The sequence below is a fragment of the Falco peregrinus genome, chromosome 5 (assembly GCF_023634155.1).
Source record: "Falco peregrinus isolate bFalPer1 chromosome 5, bFalPer1.pri, whole genome shotgun sequence".
Taxonomy (NCBI): Eukaryota; Metazoa; Chordata; class Aves; order Falconiformes; family Falconidae; genus Falco; species Falco peregrinus.
Window position 1 is genome coordinate 84284202 of NC_073725.1, and position 18928 is coordinate 84303129.

The following is an 18928-nucleotide window of genomic DNA, read 5'->3' on the forward strand; positions in this document are numbered from 1 at the left end:
TCTGGCACTTCAGAAAGACAGGGGGAGGACCTGAGCTGGAGAAGCTTTAGGGGATGGAGGAAAGGCTGTCTCTGGCTGTTTATTTGTCTTTATCATGCCCAGCTGAAGCTGGGTTAATGTACAGAACTGGACAGGAGATGCCCTGATCAGGAGTGTGTTTGACCTCTGCAGAGATGTGCACAGATGCGAGTATGCTGGGGAACAAGGTTTTTCCCACTGTTACCTCTGTGGGTGACCTAACCTGGGTATCTCTGATCCAAGCCCTCCCAGGAGAGAGCACCCTGTTGCAAGAATAGCAAACGCTCTGCAGCCACCCAGGGAAGGCTGGAGTGGGAGGAAAAGAGCCCTTGTTTCTCTCAGCTGCACTGGGTTGTGTGGACCTAAAAGCAGCAGGTAGGAATGCCATTGGCACTGTCATTACCTTAATGTTTTGTGTCACAGTTGTAGTGGGACATTGTCACATGTATGGATTCTGGGAGGTCTTTTGATTCAGCATTGCATCACATTTTATGACAAAAATCAATATAAAATGGTTGTCATTGGAGCGGTGTCCTTCAGCCCAGTAGCTGGCGGTGTAAGTAAGTCACCAAGTCAGCGCGCGCAGCAGCAAAGCAATGCATAATTCAAGAGGAATCTTTGAGTGACACAGGGGACGTAGGGGCTGCACAGCTGTCACTGCATTGTACAAAGCAGGTCGGTTGGAGTGAAGGTGGGGAGTCCTCCGTGTCCCGCTGAATGCCCTGGGCAGAGCCTGGCTGTCCTTAGAGGGACCAGCATCCCTGGGGTTGTGTTGCGTGAAGCTAAGCTGCAGACTGAGGCAGGATTTGCTTCTCTTTGGAAGGGTTTATCTGGAAAATGTGGATACACAAGCATTTCTGTGGTGCCTGCCATGGCCTCTCCCCAGCCTGGACCGTTGCCAGTCCTTGCACAAGCAACACCTTCCTGCCCTGGTAGCATCCCCCTTGCTGGGGGAGAATGAGATGGGCAAAGGGGGCCTCGGGGGCAATGTGGCTGTGGTTTAGACAAGCTTGTAAGAGGTTTGATGCCATCTTAGGAAAACTTTCTCCCTCTCTTGTGTGCTAGTGCTAATGTTGACTTTGAGTTTGTTATTTTCCCTGCTGTCGTAATGAAAGTCCAAGCACTACACAACTGTGGAGATCCTGACACGGGGAAGCAGCAGCCAGCATGCACCGTTTCTCTGGGAGAAGGGATCCATTCAAACAGTTCCTTTATGTCATGCTCTAATTTTGCCACTGTTGGTTTATTTTTGGTTTTGGCTTCTTTTTTTTCCACTGTATTCTTCAAACTTCCCTTTCAGGGCTTAACGGCTTAACCATTTCAAAGTTGTGCCAAGTGGAAATGTAGCATACGATTTTCTCACTAAATGTTGTGCTGATTGCTCAAATGTATTCTGGATTGTAGAAAAACTACAAAAAACTGGGCCGAAGGAGGGTGAGAATTAGCCTTCAGGTGAAGATCCAGGTCTTTGCATGCTCAGGAAAGACCTGGGGAAGCAAAGAAAGTGCTCCTTGTCGCCTTCTTGCTCTGCAGCATCTCGTATTGGTGTGGCTCACAGCAGTATCGGTGGGCAGGCAGGTGCTGAAGCACAGGTCTCGGTCCTGAGGCTGGTACAGTCTTTAAACACAGGTCTTGGTCCTGGTTGTTGGTCCCAGATATCAGAATTGTGCTCCGGGCGGGTGGCTGCCTGTTCTGCTTGTCCTGCTGAGATGCTGGAGGATTCAGGGCAGAAACAGCCCTGCTCCTGGTCTCCCCTGGTGCTGATCGAGCGCCTCTGATGGGAGCAGATGCTGCTTTTGGGAGGTGAGATGAGTGTTACCTGGTCACAGGGTCACAGTCCTGTCCCATGAGAACTCCTTTGTGAAGGGTCCGTTTTGTTTGGCTCGTGCTCCCATGAGACTGTAAAGAGCTGCATTTTCCCAAGGAGGACGAGGGCAAGGAACACTTCTGGAAATGTGGACTTTTTCTTGGTAATAAAGTGGGTTATCACCATCTAATGACTGCTGTGACACAGGTCACTGTGCAAACCTGAGCTCTTGGGGTGATGATATGGGTGCAGGCTGGGACACAAGAAAACAACTTGTTGTTGCGGAGCTGGGAGACTGACGTGAGTCCTTTCCAAAGGCAAGAGTAACAGAGAGTTATTTTTCTGCCATTTCTGGCTTTTTATGGTCGTTCACATTAGAAGATCTTTGAGGTTCCTCACTCGTCATAGAAAATGCCTGTGGCTCTGAGCTGCGGAGCTGGGCTCTGGATCACGGCAGCCTCTGTTAAAGATGCTCTGAACTGGAATTTGCTCTTTCATTATAGCTCTCAGGCTTGCAGGGTGAAGTGAGGGACAGCTGATGATTATTAGCTTTAAATTTAATAATGCTTTTTATAACATTTAATCTTTCATTAATAATAACTATAATACATGCTATGTTGTATCTAGACCAAGAAATGCTCAGGTTTCTGCAGTGCTACAGCTTGGGCAGCTGGGAGCTCCATGTCGCTGTGAGCAAGGCGTTCCCCAAACCAGATCCATTCGGCAGGGGATGTGGGGAAGGGCTCGGTTTGGTTTCCACAGGTCTTGCCTGTGTAAATCCTTCCTGGTGCAGGGGACAGGCAGGGTCCTGTGCCCTGCTGGTGCTGTCTGCCTTTGAAGCATCTCCAAGTCCCCACCTGCAGCACCGACCAAGAGCTGGATGTGGCCCCGTGATTTATTTGTAATATTCCTGGGGGAAGGAGAGGGCATGTGAAGGTCTCTGGGCTGCAGGCAGGGGTGAAGAGCACGGCGCAGATGGAAACCACAGAGTGATGGTGCAGACTGGGGATGTGCAGTGAGGAGGCTGGGCAGGCACATCTGCTGCTTGAAAAACTTCTGGCTGTTTGGGGTGCAGGGAAAGGGAGGAGAGGGATTCCTCAATTTGTCTCCTCATCTCTCCCAAGTAAATCCCTGCTGGCTGATGTGGTTGGCACATGCAGAACGGCTTGGCTTGATGCTTCAGTGATGGTCTCCAGCCGGTGCGATATTCTGCTCAGAGCTGGGAGATGGGGAGCATTAGGGAAGCCGGGGGGCAAAATGTCTTGCCGTGATCTTCAAGGAACAGTAATGAGGAGGACTTTCTGTTCAGATTGCAGGAAATCTCCCCCCCCGCCCTTTTCAATTAATAACCATGGGAGGAAGAGGCTTTTCTAGCTTGTAGGGAAACAAAACTGAAGAAGCCGGTTGCAGTCATGTTGTTGGAGAGCATCCGGCTCCACTTGAGTTGTTTTTCCACTATTTGGGTAAATAAGTTAAGACAATAAGGAGGACTGCTGAGATAGTTGGCAGTGCAATGAATCCCCCGGGAGATGAGGGCAATGCTGTTTATTGGTGGGGAGCTGCCTGTGCGTGAGGGGTCAGTCCTGCAGTTATGTAGAGGGAAGGGAAACAAACGGCCTGTTTTAGCACCAGATTCATTGCGAGGAGGTACGCCAGGGATCATTAGTGCCACAGCCATCATTATCTTTTGCTCGGATTAGTTTTCTCTGTTTTTCTTTTTTTTTAAGGCAAAAAATAATGGCTGGTTCCTGTTAGATCAGATATGGACAAAATAATAGCGGTATCACAAAGATTGAGGTCTGCAAGATTAAATTTGAAAGGGAGGAGGAATGATAGCTTTGGCCCTGCTTGCTGTTACACCAGCCGTATGGATAAATGACTCTGTATGCAGATAAGCAGGGCAAAAATGAAAGGGATGCTCAGGAAGAGATGGCAAGAAAAATAGGAACTAATCAGCAGATTCAACCACTGTAATAATGCAGTAAACATGGAAAATTACATTATATTAGCTCCTCTGCTTCTCATTGTATGTATTAGCCACAAAGTCATCGATAGGCAATTCACTGTAAAGATGCCGCGCTGCAGATACCGGAGCTGCCCCCTCCTGGGGGAAGGCATTTGCGATGCTGAAGGGGAAAGTTGTCTTGTGAACTGTGTAAGGAAGAAATGGTTCAAGTTGAGCTGGAGAAATGCTCGCAGCTTTCCGAGTTAAAGATCTGCTCTTGGGAAAAGGGCAGCCAGGCTGTTTGTCCCCAGCACCCAGGCAGCAGCAGTGGTACATGCTGAGGCATGGCTTCATTGCAGTTCTGGGACATTCCCCTGGTGCAGGAGAAATTGGTTTGCTGCAGAACACTTTTTTTTTTTTTTTAAATATAGATGTATTTTTTTTTACTAGTGAACTCAATTTCCATTTTTTTCAATTTCTTACAAAGAATGACAAGTAGCCACTGCAGCCTTTTCCCTTGAGTTCAAGTAAAACCAGCATGTAACATTATTTGCAAATTAGCTTCATCCCTCTGGCTCCTGGTTCAAGTAGGAACTGCTTGGTCTGGGGTCCCTCCCAAAATACCCATTTAAGCCACATAACAATTCTGACTCTCTCATGCATAGTAGATGAAAGAAGATCTGCGGTTTATTTTTAAAGCTTTGAACCCCAAACATGGTCAATCACAGAAAGAACAGATTAAAAAAAGAGAAAGTCATGATAATGAAAAGCTGTAAGAAAAGCAGCCTTACACTTCACAGTAAAATCCCTTTTCTTTGCGCTTTTTTATTAACAGCTCCAACTCTGATCAGTGCATAAATCTACCTGCAACACAGGATGTTGGAAAATTACCGAGAGACAGCAACGTCCTCCCCACTGCTTGGTGAGAAAGGAAGGATGCACCTTCAGGTATGGGCTGGTATTTTGTTTTATCCTCTGTTCCACGTTTGCGTTGCACTAAACCTGCTTGTTGCATTGACTAGAGGGGGTGAATAAGGTGTCTGCAAGCAGGAAATTCAGAAGCGATTCTCTAAACTTGTCTCAAGGCACAGATAAGTTGTCTACCTGGGACCTGCACCCAGGCAGCTCTGGGCTCCATCTGCTCTGCCTGACAGGGTAGAGGTGGTTAACAGTGTTTTTTTGGCTTGCATTTGGTGTTGGTTTTAAGCTGCTCCTGTGGAAGTTAATTGTCCAGCTCCTCTCGATGATGGCAGGGTTAGGGCAGCGCTGGGTGCTCTGGTGACGAGGCATCTCTGCTCTCCTCCCTGCAGCGGCATCGGAAAGCAGAGCACATGCTTGGCTATTACCCACTCCCCGGGTCAAGTCCAACATTGCATATGAAATCACCGCTTCCCCTTCACTGTACTGGTTTCTTAGGGATTGTGCGAAGGGCTGAGCAGCATGAAGCTGTGTTGGCTGCTGCTGCTGAGCAGCCTTTTTAGTGTAGGGGCAGAGCTAGACACTCCTGGGCTTTCTTAGTCCAGCCTCAATCCGTGCACTTCAAACAGGAGCCTTGTTTTAGGGCTGTGCCGAGCGCTCGGGTCTCACAACAAGCTGCTCTTGTTGCAATATGCAAAATGCAATAAAAAAAGGGCCAGCAATGAGACAAAAAGCCAGTTTTACTTTGCTTTGAAGGGGATGGGGGTTGCTTCGCCCGGTCAGGGGAGGATGGAGAGGAGCAGTGGTTCCCAGGACAGGGAAAGGGAAGGCTGCTGACTTTCTGAACATGGATTTTCTGATAGTTGCCGGACACTTTGGGCTCAACGCTGACAAGCCACTGTCCCTGAAACACTGGCCCAGCATGGCAACTGGATTATAGCCATCACATCCATTACCCTAGGGAGAAAAAAAGGTTTTCTATCCACAGAGGCCAGTTTAAAACAAGCCAGCCTTTTCCTGCATGTAAGATGATGTGCTTTCCTAAATATGTGGTCCTGGAGCAAGCAAGGACCTAAGAGCTACTTAATTCTTGGCAACTGGTCAGCACTGCCATGCTGCAGGTTGGGGTTTCTCATTTATCTGGGTTGGTTGGTTGCTTATTTTGTCCCCTGAGCGAGTGGTTTGAGGCCATAATGTGAATTAGCCAATCTATCATGTCAGTGTTTACAAAAGCAAGTCCAACGGGACTGCTTTCAGTAAAGTCCTTTCTTTTCATGGTGTCCATCACTCCAGTTTGCGTTTCCCCATCGCCGTGCTTGTGTTTGCTCCCTGCAGCAACCATCTGGGGCTTGCAGTGGGCAGATTGCTCTCACTGGGGCTGGCTTTCACCTGGGGTCTCTTAGGGGATGGCAGTGTGTGAGCACTGAGGTCCGCAGCATGTCGTGTGGGCTGCAGTAGTGGGACCTGGTATCCTGACATCTGTGCTGGAGCGTGGCCATGCCGTGGGTAAATGGGGTGGAGTGAGATGTGCTGATGGTTGGAAAGGAGCTGCAGCTTTTGTTGCTTGAGTGGGTCTTTGTTTCATGGATGTGTCGGCCAGCAGTGAGGTTTCCTTGCCTATGGGAGATGCTGGGTATCTCAGAGAAGTGGCTTAGAGTTGTGACTGCTGAGGGCTCTGGGAGACGTGTTGCGTCCTGTCTGGATCTGGATTAGTTATACAGGTGCTTTTATACATATTTTGCCCAGAAAAAGGTCAGGAGGCAAAATGGGGCATAGGTGTTAAAAGGGGGGCAGATGACAGAGTGACTCTCTTGGCACAGGGTAACCATCGTGCTGAGCTTTTTGCCACTTCTGCCTTGGCCGTGGTGCTTCATCAGCACATTTCACAGTGGTGAGCTCTCCCCAGAGCTCCTCTGCAGCTAGGGCTGGTTTACATTTCTCCCTTTAGCCTGCCTTGCACTGAAACACAGGATGCACAAGCATCAATGCCTGACATCACATGCCAAGAGATGCTGTGAAGATGGGGTTTGCTCCCTGCAACCTGCCATTCCCACCCTGCATTTCTTGGGAGAGCTCCGGCGTCCTGCCAGTCCACGGGGGAGATGCTTTTTCATCCCCTCCCGTCCTACGTGTGACCCATTGTGCTGCAGCATGTCCATGTGTGCCTCCTTCACCCCAGGGAACCCTGTGTTAGCACAGGGAAACATGGGATGATGCTGCACATTCAGTAGCTTGCTCCCCTGGAGCAAGACAAGGGCTGAGCGTAACGCCTTTTAATGTTCCTTCTCCAAATTATCCTCTTAATTACTCAATGAAATGCCCAATAAAACAAATCACTATAATTTCTATTTTATTCTGTGCCTTTCGTGGTTTACTTAAGAGTGCAGGATCCATTAAGGAGGCACTTTCTCATGAGGGAATACTTTCCAATAGATCATACTTACAAAATGGTTTTATGTTCCTATCTTGTGCTTCATCCTCGTTTTCCGTGCCAGTTTGCTAATTACCGGAGACACTGGTGGTTGGGAAGCGCTGCCTCCCTTGCTGCCCATCCCCGCCATGGTGAAGCCACAGCGCTGAGTTTGTGACATCCCCATGGCAACAGCCCGTGATGTCACTAGTGGGGATTACAACTTTGGAGCATCCAGGCGCAGGCGGCAGAGCTGGAACTCTTGGGCTTTCACATGCCTTTAAATAGAGAGGAATTAAAACGCGGGGAAGTCTTTAAGAATGCTTTAGATTTCCCTTTTTTTATCCCAAAGGAAGGAAGCCTGGTGTGACCATGGGGCTGCCACCAGCAGTCCCATCCCCCGGCCCGTAGCAAGCCCAGCTCCCTTGTGCAAACTTGGGGTTTGCTTGCGGGGCCCTGCTGTGGGATCCTGCAGTGGCCCTGCTGCGGGATCCCGTGGCCAAGGGCTGGTGCATTGGGCATGTCCCCAGTGTCCCTGGGGGCCATGGCTGTCCCCTACCCCATGCAACTCCCTCTGGCTCTGCACCTCTCAGTGATAACTGTGAACCTAAAGCAAATCTGGGGGACATAAGCCCCTGCAGCCCACCCCCCCATGCTTTACCCCCAGTCCAAACTGCTGTCTCCATTGGCTTTCTTCAGTGCCTTTTGTCTAATACTCATAGTATTAGCATAATAAGATGCTGTTCATGCACAGACAGCGAGGGAGGAAGATGAATGTGTGCACCTCTCTAGCAACAGGAAAATCACGTAATAACAACACACTATTTTGCACCTGGGGAGGAAATCCAGCTCACACGGCTGGTACCACAAACTGCGCAAGGCATTTAAACCAACGGCCCCAAAACTTACATGGGGAAGCCATCTGACTGATATTTATGTACCTTATTTAGCCAGCAGAAGCAAATCAAGCAGGTGGAAGAATCAATCTTTTTATTTTAGGTTTTCTAAGGTAGGAATAAAAATGATATTTCAAAGGCCGACGTGTCTCAGCTGAGCGGTGGTGGGGAAAAGCAGGCACCGCAGAACATACTGTCCTGTCTCCCTGTTTCTCAGATCATAACTTCTAAGCTGGATTCAATAGAAATAAATGTTCAGTAGTTCCAGTGGTGGCCTTTGGAAATGGAGCTAATGGAACAAGACAAAAAAATCGTTACAACATTTTGACAAGTGCTTAAATATTTAATGCTATGCATGGCACAGCCCGGTTGTGGGGAGCTGGGAGCACACCTGCAGGAAGCTGTGCCCTTCGTTAGCGAGAGATGGAGTCCTCCTGTGGACCAGGGCAGGGGAAATTAAGCAGATGCTGTTTGAGCTGTGCATTAATAAACAAGCCGAGGGCGGCTGTGGCTTCGGCGGCTGAAGGGCTGGGTGGTGGTTGCTGTATTGGGGACCTGTGGAGGAAGAGGAGGGTGGCCAGTTCTTGGAGGTAGCTGGTGGAGGAGAACACGTAATGCTACCCCGAGCTGAGACAGGGGAGATGAAGAGGCTGCAGTGATTAAATAGGATCTACTGAAATCCTTCCAAAGCAGGCTTAAGAATTAAGAGCCATCAATGTCACATTGAGGGTCACTCACTGCAGGACGCCTCCGGCCAGTGCCTGGCCTCCCCCTGTGCATCTGTTCAGCCCCATCCGAGCGTGAGGAAACGCATCCTTCATCTCGAAGCCCACCCGGCCATTCCCCTCTGCCGCAGAACAGCGAACCTCAGCCAGCAGAGCCTCTGAAAAGCAAACTTCTCCGGAGGGGAAGGACTGGACTGTGCATGCCGAGATTTGCTTTGAATTTGGGTCTCATTAGGAGGTTAGCAGCGGGGGAAGGTGGCGGGGAAAGGTGGCAGTGAACGAGCTGGCTGGGCTCACATCGCCACTGTGCAGAGGGCTGACGGCTGGTCCCCTGTCAGCGACAGCCATGGGGACTAATCTGAAGAGGTGTCAGCCAGCGGTCCCTGTGCATCAGGGGCAGCATGGTTTGCTTGCTCAGATCCTTCTTCCCGTGCCCACAGGACTTGCAGTGAAGCTGCTGTGCTGGGGGTGCTGGTGTGTTCTGCGCCACCCCGGGGCTGGGTCTGCCACCCAGCTCACTGCAGGTGTCTCGCTTGGAGGAGTCGTGGCCTTGAGCGATGCTCCAGGAGCACGGCTGTGCCGGGCAGACTGTGCACACTGCAACACCCCGGTCTCGGATAATACCCCTCCAACACCCACACAACAATATTGGTGGGACCAGACAGAGCCAGGATGGAGCCCATCGTGAAACCTGCAGGTGTTCCCTGTCCGGGAGCAAGCTTCCAACACTGCTCGGCTGCTTTGGTCATGCTGACCCGCACTGGAGCGGGACCCTGATTCATCTGCTGCCACTGAAAAGCCACCAGTGCCACACACCCGCATCCCTGCTGGCACTGTGAAGCAGGGCTGCCTCTCCCAGCCACATGGAGGCAGTCAGCGAAGCCCTGGAAGGACCAGGGACTCCCGCTGGAGAAGGTTGCTTTTTAGTTTTGGTGGTGTTTTTTTCTTTTTTTTTTCCCTCTCCACCTTTCTCCTTATTTTCCACAGCTGGCAATGACTGGCCACAGCAGGGAGATTTTCACACCTCATTAGAGCCAAGTGTCCAACTCTACAGAGCTATCAACCCCAGTCAGAGCGATGTAAAAGGCAGTGCTTCCTTTAATCATCTGGGGACGCTCAGATTTGTTAGTGTGAACCCAGTGCTCCCCTACATACCGGAGAAGCAGGGGCATGGAGTGACAGGAAGATGATGCTGAGATGAGACCCATGGTGTTAAAAAATGATGTCTTCTCACCTGTGCATCAGCCCTGTGCAGACCGGGGTGATGAGGTCCTTCACCAACTGTCTCTTCCATTTTCCTCCATGGATGATTGCAGGTGGCCACGGGCCTACAGAAGGGCTGCTGTCTGCAGCTGAGACCTTGAGTGAGAGGTGATGTATAAAAATGTTCATTAGCAGGAGAAAGCCTGAACACCAGCATTTCTGGCTCACGAGGTGGAAGCATCCCTTTGTGCAAGGACCTGAGCGTTGGAGGTGTCAGAGAACTGTGGGCACTGCATCAACCTGTGGCTCCACAGATCCCCCTGGAATGAATGAGTTACATGAAATTTCAGAGCAGTGCTTCACCTCTCGCTGTCACAGCCAGCGACCCTGACCCCAGCCAGCTGTAAAAGTGTGTCCTGAGTTTTGTGAAGTGATGCAGTTCTGTGTCTGCATCAGGAGATGAAGATCAGGTGCAAGCACCAGGAGACATACAGGCACAAAGTCCCTCCTCGCTGACTGCCGAGCCGAGCATGAGTGCTGCGACACGCACGCAGTGTTTTCTTCTAACTCTGTGCAACCCTGCGACCTTCTCTTGGCTGTCTCCCCGGCCTGCCACAGCCCCACGTGCCACGTACATCTCACGTGGGTATGGGAAGGACAGACGCATGAGGACCATCACAGAACTGCTGGCACACCTGACTGCAGGAAGATGGATGTCCTTCCCGAACGCCCTGGCATGCGCAGAGGTGCTTCCACCGTGTCCGTGTCTCAGAGCTTTCAATGCTTATGATTTGTCCAAGGGCAACTTTGCAAAATGTCAGTGTTTTTATCAAAATTCTCTTCAACGTTTAATTAAAGGAACTGTTTGGGTTTTGTTTTGTGTTTTTTTTTTAAATGGACGATAGATTTTTTCTCTAAGAAAGCAAATGGTTTTTCAAGGAAAAAAAATGCCTGTCCCTGTGTTTTTGCTACTCTGCCACATCTTTTTGGCTAACTTGCTTTCTAAGATGACCCTGTGAGCCACTCCACGAGGAGGGTCAGCAGCCCCGTGGCCCTGTCCAGCAGGTCTGCTGGGAGAGTGGCACCACCGAGAGTGGCCGAGGCAGCGTGTGTGCACCGCATGGCTGGGATCCACGCGTGCAAGCACCCCCACAGCCCTGTACAGACAACAGCTGGTGCCGCAGAGGAGGTCAGTGACTTGCAGACACAGTTCTGCCTACAGATCTGGCAGTGGAGGCAAAGTCTGGGAGACGTTTTGCCATTAACCTCTGAAACCTGGGAAATCTGTGCTTGTGAAGCATTTAGGTTGGCGTTATGCCCTTACTGCCGCTAATGAAGGATTGATAGGACTGAAGGCAATGGTGTAAGAGACAGCCTTGACATCCTTCTGGACTTTGATTTGATCTCTGTCTTTCATGGTCTTTCCTTTTCTTCCTGCTCATTGGTTTAAAAAGCAAGTCTTTGATGGGAGGTGGCAAAATCCCACTTCAGCGGAGTGTTTTTGGCAACAAACGTTTGCCTTTTGGAGCTGCCCTCATCTGTTGGGTAAACATGAAATTATCGTCTTTGACTGGAACTGAGCCTCTGGAGCCATGTTATTCCACTGGGGAGAGGCATTTTCACCGATTCTCAGCGTGGATTATTCTTGTGACTGACTGTAATAGTTTCTTTGGCTGTATTAGGACTTATTATGTCAGGATTTATTTCGGCATGAAGTGATTCGACATGCTGTAGTCCTGTAACTTTCCTTTGCGGGCTGGAATTTAAGAGGCCATCTCCTGCTTCCCCCACGGACGCAATGGAAACAATTTCCCTGCAGCCAGACCCGTCTCCCAGGGTCAGCTTTCCCCAACTGCTTTGTAGCTGCTAAACGAGCAAGTTTCCTGCAAAAGATAGGTAAAAACTAGTTTAGGTGAAAAGTATATATATAGAAAAGCCTCCTAGGAAGAGGAGGAGAGGACCATTGCTTCAGGGGAGCAATGCAGGCACTGGGAACTCCCTGGCATTAGCAGAGGGGTTAGCAGCAGAAAATGCAAGTAGGGATTAGATGTGGATTATATTGCAGAGATGCTGAAGCATCGTCAGTGCTGAGACATCTAACAAAGGGCTTAATTTCCTTAGGAAAACTGCTGGACCCAAAGCAGTCCTAGGCATCACTTTTCAGGTGTGATGAGGTGGTAAGGCAATGAGTATATTAGCTAAGGCAGTGTGTTGTGGTATCTGGTACCTCTGGGAGACCTTGGTGATGCAAACTGGTGGACCGGCTCCCCAAAGCCACAGGTAATACGGGACTTTGGCAACTATTCCTCCATCAAATACTCATGCTCCACCAGATGTCAGAAGAAAAGGTTCACTTAAAACCCTTAAGTCCTCTTCAGTGCCAAGTAGAAATGAATTGGTAACACTGGTATTAAACTGCTGCTGTTTTCCTGGCTCCATTAACATCATTAAAATCATCCAGGACCTTTGGTTTATGATGTTCCTGTCTTGCTGGGATTGAGAAAGGATTCTGTTCATGATTTTTGGTCTGTTCTCAGCCAAAATAAAGACTTGTGTGTAGGAGCTGCTCTGGGCTATGCAGTCAGCCAGTCTTGAGACTTTCTTAGTTTTGAGATGTCAGCTGAACACCTCCACAGGGCAAGCACCAGCTCAGATCAAACTTTGGCATGTAGAGGGGGATGATAGAGGTGCATTGACTAGCTCATGTTGATTGAGGTGGCAGAGACATGGAAATTAGGACTTGACTTGCTGCCAAATCCCACCATGCTCAGCATAGGGCACTGGGCAGCTCTGACCTCCGCAACCTGATGTCTGGATCACGTTCTGCTTAGGCAAAAGGAGACATTTACACCCTGCTGAGCAGACTTGTCCAGTGCCCTTCACAAGCAGAGACCATGCAGGGAGGGGATGAGCCCTCTGCTCCGTAACACAGCGAGCAAGGCAGCCCTTGCGCCCCGTGTGAGGGCACCCATAGGTCCCCTGGCCAGAGCCTGGGGACGGGGAGGAGCAGGAGGCTGGCCGTCCATCTGTCCGTCCTCTCCCACCGCACCAGCCTGAGTTAGCCTCAGCTACTTTTGGCAGCCTGATTCCCTGCTCCAGCAAGTGCTGGGCTGCTGGGGAGGCAGCAGGGAGAGGAACACTCTGTTCGGCAGCTGCACATTCCATTAATTTAATGAGGATTTTTTTTTTTTTTTACAAGGCAGATGGTAAAATAGCTATTTTCTGTTGTCTAATAAATACCATCAGCAAGGCAGAAAATGTGCAATCTCGCCAAGTCTTTTCTGATTCCTTGCCCTCCTGTACTGATGCGTTTCCTCGTTCTCTGCTGGTAGCCAGCGGAGTGGGGTGGTGGGATGGAAGGGAGGGATGGGACAGCGAAGGCAAGTCTGAAATTGCTGGCGGGCCCCGCGCAGTAAAATGGCAGCTTCCCCGGATTGGGCAGAGCCGCTGTGTCCTGCTGGGAGAGCTGCGCTCTGGCAGCCTTTGCCGATCCAATTCTCACTTCATCTGATTGCAGTAATAACAACTCACACAAATTTCCTGCCTCAACCTGAAATCTTCCAGCTCTGCAATGCAAATAATATAATGTGTGATGAGGAGCCCGATGACGGGGATAATAATAATAATAGTGATGATGCCTTTATTCAATGAATGAGTGAATCAAGCAAGCAAAAATAAATGGTATTCAGAGCCTCAAAATCAATGGGAAGAGAAATCAGGAGGAAGTGCAGGGGGACTTGCATCTCTGGGGGAGCGCTGTCCTTAGGAATGGTGTGAAGGAGAGATGAGCAGAGCCCTTTAGGGCTGGGCGCTCTTTGTCAGCCTGTGTTGCTCCGGGGCTCGCACCTCTCCTGTGATTATATTGCATTTGCTGAGCTCGCTGCTGCTCTGTGCCTGGTCCCAGCCTCTCTGTGATCTCTTTGGCCCCCTTGATTTACAGCTCTCATGGGCTCTCTGAATGTGTCTAAGCAGTTGGCAGGCTACAGACCTGACCTGGGGTTGGGTAATAACTTGTCTTTTGTCCCGTGCCCAGGAGGTTGGCCATAAAAAAGCTCCAGACATCAATTTTCCTCTCCACCGGGGTGGAATTGCGAAATGATGAGTTGGTCTTTGCCCTCATTTATCTCTTCTTTCCCTTTCTCCTCCTCTTTTTATCTTTCTCTTTTCTCCTTACCCTACTGCTCGTTGCTTTCTTCTTCACCCCCTTTCCACTATCTCCTCCATAATTTATCTGCCTCCCTCCCCTCTGCACATCACTGCTTCTTCTCTCTCCCCCTCTTGCCCTCTTCTGCCTCATTTTTTCCATGCGTTTCTTGCCCATCTCAAAAATTCCATGCTTTTTCTTGCTGTGCATAGCAGTTTGATATCTATGCCCATAATAGCCTGCTAATACAGTAATTCTACAAGAAACCCTTTAAAAACCTAAAGCCTTGGCAGGCAGTAAAACTCACCTTTTAACTTGGCTTCCTCTTTATCAGGGATTCATTTCAGACAGGATTTCTGTGTGCACAGCTCTGCCACTCTCTGTTAGTAAAAGAAGGATTAATTCCTGCAACAGGTGAATACGTTTCACAGCTCTGGTGAGCAGGATGTATTCCCCACTTCCCACAGGTACATGGGGGATTGAATCATCTAGCACAGTGCTGCTTTTTATTGAGCGTGTGTTAAAGGTTTGTGTTACCTACCTGTGTCTGTGCAGGGACCTCCTGGGGAATGCCCTCTTTCACCAGTGGGGCATTCCCATGAAAGCGTTGCATTATCCAAGGGGTTTTTCCTATCTCTGGAGAGATGCTGTGTGTAAGTTTGGAGCTGACATCCTGCTCTCTCAGGTGGTACTGGCAGGGGTTGAGGTTACTAAATGCTGTACCCCAGCATCACCGGTGCCAGTGGCTGCCCTGAGCATCTCAGATGCTTGGACTCAGCTGCTGAAGCCTCCCTTGCCTCCTGTCTGTCCCACCAAGCAGTGCTTGCTCAGCTGAGGGTCTGGCACAGCTCCTGCCTGGCAATGCCCCTTCTCTGAGCTCTCAGAGTGCCATCTTTCATAAGCCTAAAGAAAAAGGACAAAGTTCTCCTGCCCTTTCCTCTCTAAACTCTTTTGATAGTGTCTGCAGCTTTGTATTGTATTCAAATATATGCAAATCTGTCAGTGGGTGAAATATGCAGAAGGCAACACTGGGAAATTGCATCTGACTTGCATCTGTGCTGGGGAGAGGCACTTGGTAAATGGAATCAGACCTTTCCTCCTTTTGCTCCAACACCTCCATCAGGACCTGCCATAGGGCAACAAGGAAAGAGCAGTGTCCTGAAGTCCTCTCCGTCTCCACTGCGATGTGGGCTTGGGGATGGGAGGGATAAAGAAACCAGGTTATTCTCCTATATTGCAAATATTGCAGAAGGAGTGATTTCTCTTGTGTCCCCAGAGTCACCCAGTCTCCCTGCTGGTCCCTAGGCATGCGGGGAATGGGCAGCACTGGGTGTGGTGTGTGGTTTCTCTGCAGTAGTGGCTGAGGTCGTGGTGTCTTGGGGGGGACATCGAATGTGATGGCAGTAGGCAGTGAGCAGCCCTTGGAGCTGGCAGCAGGCAGTGAGTTCCTGGACTGGGGCTGCCAACTAATCCTAGGATGGAGAGCCCAGGTTTCATCATCTCTAGTGGGTTACTGAGCAATGGGGTAGGAGATGGCATGGAGTGGGGAGACATGACTTGCAGATCTTCCTGCCAGGCTGTTTTCTGGACAGCACAAATCTGGAATGATTCCCTTTGCCAGGCCGCCAGCTTTAGATGCAGGAGGTGAGGTAGGAGATAATACAGCATGTCTAGTGCCAGGTATTCAAGAATTTCTAAGTACGTTGCAAACAGGGAGCTACAGGGCAGCATTGCTCTTTCCGTTTCACACACAGGAAGGCCCCTGAATAGTGGTGGAGATTCCTGCCAAATCACCCCAGGGACCCTAATCTCTGTTTCTTATTCACAAAACTTTGGGACAGTGGTTCCCTGTGCTCCACTGGCAAAATAGTTGAAATTATTCGTCTTTTTTAAGAGAAAAGAGCCTGATCTAGCAGAGATTCCACTTTGGATTAGTGAAACCTCAAAAAATGACATTTTTCTTCAGCAAAAGCTGGCCAGCCCCCCACTGAAGGGTCTTCAGCAAATAAGATGGCCAGCGTGTGGGGAAAAGAGTCTGTGGATAGAAAAGAAAGATATCAAAAGGTTGTGGTAAGACATATTACCTTGCTAGCTGAGTTGTGAGGTGTCCTTCAAGCATTGCTAAGTACAGCAGTGGTTGCCATCTGGTCCACCTTCATCATCTTACTGATCCCTACCAAAACAGTTGTGAAGGGTCAAGGAACCCCGTTGGAGGGACAAGTGCCTGGGCAGAAACTGGCCTGAAGAAGTCTGTGGCTTACTTTATAGTTTAATGTGGTGCTGATATTCCCTTCACCAGCAGTTTCAGACCAGTGTTTCAGGGCATCCAAAGACTCTGCATCCTGATGGCCAGCAGGATCCACGTTTGAAGGGCAGCATCAAATAACTACAGCTGCTTGGACAGAGCTTGCAAAGTTGATAGAGCCAAACTCTTCTCAATAGTGGCAGCAGCCTAATGGGGGCAATGGGCACAAAAGCAGCTTGGGAGGTTCAGGTCAGGAATTTGGAAAGAGATGTACACCAAGAGTGTGATACAGCACCAGAACAGGTGGCCAGAGAGGCTGTGAGGAGATCTCCAGGACTCAGCCCCACTAAGCCATGGCTGGTCCAATGGTACAGAGATTCTTAGACATAACTCAGAGGAGAGCTCATTCGTGCATCCAAACGACAGGGGACTGTCACTTGCCCAGCTCCTCAGTGACATGCCTGGAAGAGACTTGCCACCCCAAACTGTTGTGTACTTGTGTGTTGAGAGAAGAGCCAGGCTTGAAATGTCAGTCAGCTCATTACAGCTGATAAGTGAGGTTTATTACAGAAAAGGAGTCTATCAATCTTCTTGCTCCTGAGGGGACTTACTCTTCAGCAGGAATGACTGGGGGATTTTAATGGAGTTAACTGAAATTTCCACCAGGGACCTAAGATGTTGGCATGTAGCTGAAGAGGAGAAAACATCTGATTTTCTTTTGGGAAAAAAATCCCTCAAAACCCAAGAAAACCAAGGGAGCTTCTGCCGCCTTGGATTCCTGCCTGAATGGAGGCTGCGTGCCTGGGATGGTATGTGTGGTCAGTTGGGAGGTTACAGCAGATGGATTAGCACTTTCCATTTGTGGAGGACGGTCTGGATAATTTGGGAAGGAGACACTTGTGTGCGTGTGATGAAGAGATGACTTTGTATGTATAGGTCATGTAGCATCAGTTCCCTATTTGCAAAGAATGTATCTCATTCCAGAGATTTTCAGGGCTGGTGTACAAAGCGGCGGTGACTGTTCTACAGTGACCGGTGTCCCCAGTGGAAGGAGCAACAGGTGCATCTTGGTAAATACATCTGGAGAGTCCCACTAGCTGCTCTGTCAGAAACAACATTGCTTTTAACTCCCCACTGGGAGAAAGACACACATGCTTTGGTTAGTTGGCTGCAGCCCATTTCATAAGCATGGAGACACCAGGCGTCACTAGCACAGCAAAGCCCAATTAGTTCTGGAAGCAGCACACGCAGGGTTGAACTTGCTCCCCAAGGCAGCAGCGGGGAAACCAGGCTTGAAAAGTGCTTGTTTCCTTGGGCAGACGTGGGTGCCCGGTGCCGGGGCTCGCAGAGCCCTGTGGCTTCTCCAGGAGGAGCAGGGGCTCCAGCCAGCCCTGGGAGGGGGGTTCTTTACTACTAGCTGGTTCAGGAGTCCGGAGCTGACAGTGCTGAGGTGTGAGAACTCCACCGCAGTGCTGTCAATGATAGCGAACTCTGTAGATTAAAATCCCAGCCAACTCCCAAACCAGCTGTTAAAACCATCTCCAGCAAGCTCCATCCTCCTTCAGGTGCAGACCCAAAGTCCCCACTTGCAGCCACATCCCCACCTTTACCAGCTTGCCCCAAGCTAGATGGGTCAATGGTGGCTTAGTTGCACATCCCTGGTGGCCAAAAAGCATTTTCAAGCAGGTTTTGCTGCTGATACTGAGTTGTGCACTATCTGTGCTTCCTGCCTGATTGTCCAAGGTTACTCTGGGTCTGCCCATGAGAGCGGCAGTCACTGCCAGGACTGGCGTGTTGACACACCGTTAGCATCACTCTTCCCCTTCTCTTGCCTGGGTGTGAAATTCTTCCTCCAAATCAGCTTCTATCACCTTGGCTACAGTGGGAAGCTGGTGGAGCAGAGGGGGGTGCTTAGCTGTAGAAGAAATCTTTTACTGGGAGTCAGATTCAGCTGCAGGTGAGGTTTCAGCAAATAAAACTGAACTTCTGTGTTAAACAGCATCACCCGGCTGGGGCTGTTCTGCTGCAGATACTCCTTCCCTGCAGCAGCAGCACCCACCTGAGCCCCAGCCCTGGCCCAGCAGCTGCTCTGCCCTCCGGCTCCCCACGCCAGGGGCTTTGCTTCATTAACCTTCTGATAAGTTGAGAGTTCGGTGCTGAGTTTTAAGGAATTGGCAGTAATGCCAAGCCTTCATACAAGGGTAAAAATAGCCCTAATAATTTAGGCAGTTAGTTAATTAGCCTCATTTACTTGAAAGCACGGAGTAGTGTGGGAAGACTTTCCCCTGTTTTTGTTAGGCTTTTCCTGTTCACTTTGTTTGCCTTTCCCTTGCCATTTTCTCTGCTCCCTGACATACACAGAGGGACCTGAGGTGCTTTGCAGTGCTGTATGTAGGGAAGTGAATGCAAGCCAGGAGGGATGCTGCGCACAGCCAGGGCAGTGCTGTAGGGGTGCAGGACTGGTTCTGGTACCTGGGCTTAATGTGTCGTCATGTCACATTGGGAAGCAGGTAGCTTCTTTCCGTGCTGTCCCTTCCCTGTCCCACCTCTGACCCTTCATCACACGTAAAGGCTGTGGCACATTCAGGATGACTCACAGCTATTTGACAAATATCTA

General features: G+C 49.8%; 1 protein-coding gene across 6 annotated transcripts in view; it reads left to right on the forward strand.

Moving 5' to 3' along the window:
* The window catches only part of ELFN1 (extracellular leucine rich repeat and fibronectin type III domain containing 1), a 108626-nt gene that overhangs the window by 18366 nt on the left and 71332 nt on the right, over nt 1–18928 (forward strand). For all 6 annotated transcript variants that reach the window (XR_008747551.1, XR_008747553.1, XR_008747552.1 and 3 more), the window contains exon 2: nt 4606–4718. The gene's annotated coding sequence lies outside the window, so the exon portion shown is untranslated. The remainder of the gene's footprint in view (nt 1–4605; nt 4719–18928) is intronic.